The sequence below is a fragment of the Pristis pectinata genome, chromosome 33 (genome assembly GCF_009764475.1).
Source record: "Pristis pectinata isolate sPriPec2 chromosome 33, sPriPec2.1.pri, whole genome shotgun sequence".
Taxonomy (NCBI): Eukaryota; Metazoa; Chordata; class Chondrichthyes; order Rhinopristiformes; family Pristidae; genus Pristis; species Pristis pectinata.
In genome coordinates this window covers 12415291-12421850 of record NC_067437.1, presented here as the reverse complement: position 1 = coordinate 12421850, position 6560 = coordinate 12415291, and positions in this window count along the sequence as shown.

The following is a 6560-nucleotide window of genomic DNA, read 5'->3' as shown; positions in this document are numbered from 1 at the left end:
CTCAACTCAACCAGCCACGTAGAAACCATAGATATAAGAGTGGGTATCCTGCTGCAAGTGCCTACCTCTTGAGGCCCCAAAGTCTTTCCATCATCAATATGGGCATGTTGAGAATGTGATGGACTACTCTTCACTTGTCTGGATGAGTCTAGTTCCAGTAACTCTCAAAAAACTTGATGCCATCCAGGACAAAACTTGATTGGCATCCCATTAAACACCTTACCACTTATTCCCTTCCCAACTGGTGTACAGTGGCTGCTGGTGTGTGCCATCGACAACATGAACATAAGAACATAATAGGAGCAGCAGCAGGTCACCTGGCCCTTCATGCCTGACCTGCATTCAATATGAATATGGCTGATCTATACTGGCCTAAACTCACCTTGTGCCGGTTCCCCTCAGCCCTCAATTCCTTGATCTTTTGAAAAATGTATCTCTAGGGTAGATAATTCCACACATTTACCACCCTCTGTGAGATGAAGTTCTTACACACCTCAATCTTAATTGACTGCTACCTTTTCATATAACTATGTCCACTCTTTCAACATTGTCCCCTGGTGGGAACACCTCAATATCTACCCTTTCATGACCTCTCAGGATCTTATATTTTTCAATAAGATCGCCTTTCATTCTTAAGATAAGATTTCTTTATCGAAATACACAGTGAAATGCATCTTTTTGTGTAGAGTGTTCTGGGGGCAGCCCCCAAGTGTCGCCATGTTTCCGGCACCAACATAGCATGCCCACAACTTCCTAACCCGTACGTCTTTGGAACGTGGGAAGAAACCGGAGCACCTGGAGGAAACCCACGCAGACAAGGGGAAAACTCCTTACAGACAGTGGCTGGATTTGAACCCGGGTCACTGGTGCTGTAAAGCGTTATGCTAACTGCTACACTACCGTGCCTGCTTCTAAGCTCCAAAGAATACAGATCTAATTTCTTTAGCTCCTTGTGGTAGGACATTCCAGGAATTAGACTCATGAATCTTTTCTGGCCTGCCTCTAATACTAGTATATCCTTCCTTAAACAAGGGGACCAAAACTGTGCACAATACCACAGGTGTGACTAACACCCTGTACAATTGTAACAATATTTACCTATTTCTAAACTTCAACCCTCTTGCAATAAAGTTCGAAATGCCATTTGCCTTCCTAACTATCTGTTGCACCTGCCTGCTAAATTTTTGTGATGAGTACACAAGAACACCGGGATCCTTCTGTACTTCGTCATTTCCAGTTACTCACCCAGACCACTCCGTCAGCAGCTACAGTCTCTGGAACAAAGAAGAACAAGGGTCACAGGCACATGGGAATACCACCATCTGCAGATTCCTTCAGGCATGGTAGTTTAGAGGGCAGGCATGGTAGTGTAACGCTATTACAGCGCCAGCAACCCAGGTTCAATTCTGGCCGCTGTCTGTAAGGAGTTTGTACCATCTTCCTGTATCTGCGTGGGTTTCCTCCGGGTGCTCCGGTTTCCTCCCACATTCCAAAGACGTACGGGTTAGGAAGTTGTGGGCATGCTATGTTGGCACCGGAAGCATGGCAACACTTGGGGGCTGCCCCCAGAACACTCTACGCAAAAGATGCGTTTCACTGTGTGTTTTGATGTACATGTGACTAAAAAAGAAATCTTATCTTATAAGTCGCACTCCATCCTGACTTGGAAATGGATCGCTGGTCCTTTGTTATCACTGGGTCTGATTCCTGGAACTCCCTCCTCTAAAGAGCCATGGGAGCATCTTTACCAGACGGGCTGCAGCAGTTCAAGAGGCTGCTCACCACCATATTCTCGAGAGCAATTAGGGATGGGTAATAACTCCTGGCCTTGCTCGAGATACCTAGACCACAAAAAATGAATTAAGAATAATAAATAACATTAATAGACACCCCCCCACCCCCATTGACCACCCAAGTTACATCCTCAGAAATGTTCAATCAGGTACACGAGGTAAGACCAACTCCGTACAAATCCATGCAGTCTTCCTAATCAATTGAACAAACTCCAATGCATTTAGTAACCTCATCATTAATGATAGGCTCTGGTAGCTTCCTAACACAGATGTTGATCTAACCACTCTCTCATTCGCTAGGATCCTTTTTCACTTTTCTTAAATAGCATGGTTACATTAGTAACGGCGGCATCGTAGTGTAGCAGTTAGCACGACACTATTACAGCACCAGCGATCGGGTTTCGATTCCCGTCGCTGTCTGTAAGGAGTTTGTACGTTCTCCCGTGTCTGCGTGGGTTTTCTCCCACATTGCAAAGACGTACAGGTAGGTTAATTTGGGTTTAAAATGGGCGGTGCGGACTCGTTGGGCCGGAAGGGCCTGTTACCACGCTGTAAATAAAATTTAAAAAATTTTTTAAAAAAAGCACAATAACTTACACAATTTTCCAATCTAAGCAAATTGTTTCCAAATTAAGAGAATATTGGAAAGAGTGTAAGTAGAAAGTCTGCAATGTTTTCCACTACTTCCTTTGAACCCTGGGATGGAAAACATCTGATCTTGGAGGTTTATCAGCCTTAAGCGCCATTTATCATTGTTTATTTTGCATCTGTTAATTTTGATGAGTCCCTGTGTGTGATTCAATATTACTTTTCTTGGAACATCTAGGATGAGATCCTCCTAAGAATTATTTATCTCACCCAAGAACAAGAAGCCTTAACTGTGGAGGTTAAATAAGGTGTAGAACAACAGGAATTACAGGTTCCAATCAAGTGTCTGAAGCACTTCCTTCAAAACAGACTATTCTCAGTAATCAGAAAAGTATCATTGCCAATGCTAATAAGTAGCACTTACTCAGCTATAACCTGCTCATTGATGCCCAGTAGTTTTTGCCAGGACCACTTGACTCCAGACCTCATCACAGCCTTTGTTCAAGCATGGACCAAAGAGCTGAATTTGAATTCTAGAAGTGAGGTGATAGTGGAATTGGAATTGGTTTACTATTGTCACATGTACTGAGGTACAGTGAAAAACTTGTCTTGCATACCGTTCATACAGATCAATTCATTACACAGTGCATTGAGGTAGTACAAGGTAAAACAATAAAAGAACGCAGAATAATGTGTCACAGTTACAGAGAAAGTGCAGTGCAAGTAGACAATAAGGTGCAAGGTCATAATGAGGTCAAGAGTCTGTCTCATTGTACTAGGGAACCGTTCAATAGTCTTAAAACAGTGGGATAGAAGCTGTCCTTGAGCCTAGTGGTATGTGCTTTCAGGCTTTTGTATCTTCTGTCCAAAGGGAGAGGGGAGAAGAGAGAATGTTCGGAGTGGTGGGGTCCTTGATTATGCTTGCTGCTTTACCAAGGCAGCAAGAAGTGCTCCTAACATTGAGGCTGAGTGTGGTGTTAAGGATTCCTTGTAAAACTGAAGGCATCAAGAAGAAACCACTCCAACAGCTGAAGTCATTCTTCACATGATGGATGATGGCTGTGGTTCTTGCAGGCAATCATCCCAGCCCCAGAACATCACTGCAGGAGTTCCTTAGGGCAGTGCCTAAGGCCAACCACCTTCAGTTGACTCATCAGTGAGCCTCCTTCTATCATCAGGTCAAAACTGGTGTTGTTCGCTGATGATTGCACAATGGTCAATTCATTTTGCTTCTCCTGAACAAATGAAGCAACCCATGCTTGCATGCAGCAAAACCTACCCAATATTCAGCATGAGCTAATAAGTGGCAAGTAACACTTGTGCCATGGAAGTGCCAAGCAATAACCATCTCCAACAAGAGGGAGTCTAAACACATACCCTTGATATTCCATCATGAGGTCCACACAATTAACATGTTGGGGGTTCACCATTGACCAGAATCTTAATTGGGCAAGCTACATAAATACTGCATCCATAAGAGCAGCTCAGAAACTGGGTATCTGTGTTGAGTGATGCACCTCCTGATACTTCAATGTCCTTTCACGATCTACAAGTCAGACGATGAAGTCAAAATATATCACAGTTCCTTTTTTGTTGCTGGGTTTAAATCCTCAAACTCCCTTCCCAACTGCAGTGGTGCCTTTTCACAAGAAGGACTGCAGCTGTGTGTGTGTGTGTGTGTATCTGTGCTTGTATGTGTCTGTGTATGGTATTAGAATATGTCTGTGTGCAGATAAAGTATGAGTAGGCATCTGTATGTGTATATCAACATATATGTTAAGTCAATGCAGCAGAGTCTGGTCTCCAATTACCTTAAAGCTCTTTGCAATTGGACCAAGGCCTTGCACTGCCTGGCCTGTGCAGTAGCTGGTGTGCAATGGCCAGCCCACGTTTAAGGAAATAATGCACAGGCATCTTCCACGTCTTCACACCTGAAGCCCAGGTATTGCTCAAGAAGAAAACCAAGAAAAACCTCTTCTTCTCCTACCACTGTAATCACTGATACAAAGAGATCATTGAATATATTGGTCATTTTCTAGCTTTTACTTATATTATCACAATCATCCATTTTAGGGGCATATTGCTTCTGACTACCTTCTTTATTTAATACCATTGTAAGCAAGTAGTCTGTTGATTTTGATCATGAACATTTGACATGAATAGGAGACTGCAATCCAGTTTAAGTGAGCATGCCATCAGAGAAAGGAATATCAAGAAAGAAGCATATAACAAGCAGTCTATCTAATAATAGTTCTGCACTCTGCAACCACCCCGCCACCCCAACCCCTACCCAGCACTCCAGCCGCAGAGACTGAAGTTCATCACAACAACCATGTCCAGGAAGACAATTTCCCAATTCTACTTGATTGAGAGATATTTTATGCAGGCCAGCTCAGCACATACACCAGAATCTGGAATCTGCATAGAACAGGACAGCAGAGGAACAGGCCCATAGGACCACCGTCTGTGCTGACCATGATGCCAATCTAACTAATCCTATTTGCCTGTATATGGTCTGTATCCTTCCACTTTCTGCCTGTTCATGTGTGTCTAAATGCCTCAAATGTTGCTATCATATCTGCTTCCACCATTTCCCCTGGCTGCATGGGCTCCAAGCAGCTACCACTCTCTGTGTAAAAAACCTGCCTCATAAATCTCCTTTGACCTTCCCCCACTCACAAACCTATGTCCTCTCACATTTGACATTTCCACCCTGTGAAAAAGACTCTATCTACCCTATCTATGCCTCTCATAATTTTGTACACTTCTATCAGATCATCCTCAGTCTCCAACATGCCAGAAAAAAGCAATCCAAGTTTGTCCAACCCCTCCTTATATTAATACACTCCAGTCCAGGCAACACCCTGGCAAACCTCTTCTGAACCCTCTCCAAAGCCTCCACATCCTTCCTGTAGTCCAGCGACCAGAACTGCATGCAATATTCTAAATATGGCCTAACCAAAGTTTTATAGAAAAGTAAGAACTGCAGCTAAGGAAGAATGAGCAAGTAGGTCAGACACAGGATTGTCATTGGCTAATAAACCAATGAATTATGAGCTATCATTAAAACTCAACCAGTTCACCAGTGTCCTTCAGGAAAGGAAACATACTGTTCTTGCCCAATAGTGGTCTATATAGTTTCCCACCAACACCTCACAGCCACTTTTACTGACACCAATAATTTTATTTCCTGATTTTTAGGATGAATTAAAATTCTGAGATTTTAAGTCATGTTCTATATGGATTATCAGCATCTGGACAATTAGTAAAATAACACAGTCGTTAAATACAGCACCTACTAAAATCAAGAACACATTATAAATGTAGATTTTTGTGTAAATCACTTTGATTTGTTGTTGACATAAGGAACTGTGGAAAGGAAATTAATTAATTGAAATTAGCTTCAAAAGCTGAGGAAGAAAGAGATTCTTCAAGAAATTATATACTACCAGTGGTAGTTAGCAGTACTCCAATATTTTATAGCTTTATAAAGCATGTAGCTCACGGAAACAGTCCATTCATCCCCAGAGGTCTGTAATATGTTTATGCTCAACAGGAGCTTCCTCTGACCCCTCTTTATTGCAGCCCATGTACCTATTCTTTTCACTTTCATGTGTTTGAAATTAAAAAACTAGATGCTAGAAATCTGAAATAATAACAGAATAATTGGAATCACAGGAAGTCATGCAGCATCTATGGAAAGAGAAACTTTGTTAAAATTACAGATCTAGAGCCTTTGCCAGTCTCAGAAAAATGGGTGGAACACCTTAGAGAATGGGGCCAGTTGTGCAGCCAGGAGGTTGGGGCTGGAACCTGACTGGGAATGGATCCAGGTTTGTGGGCAGATCATGCCTGGGAACAGGGCTAGGTATGCTGACAGAGTGCAATGGGGAATAGGGCCAGATGTGTGTCTGGGAGCCAAGGATTGGAGCGCACCCGGGACTGAGAAATGGGTACCAAAGCATGGTCAGGAAAATGGGCAGGTGTGCTCAGAGAGGCTGAAGGGAGGCAGCCTGTGGGAGAAGGTCAGAGAGCTGAAGGGGATAGAAAAATCTTAGTGAAAAGGTTGAAACAAATACAACGTCAGGTGTGAGGAGTGAAGAGGAGGATAGTGAGATGGACTGGAAGTGAGGAGATACCTTTGTCCTAGACCACATGCGTGTATGTGTAAGAGAGATG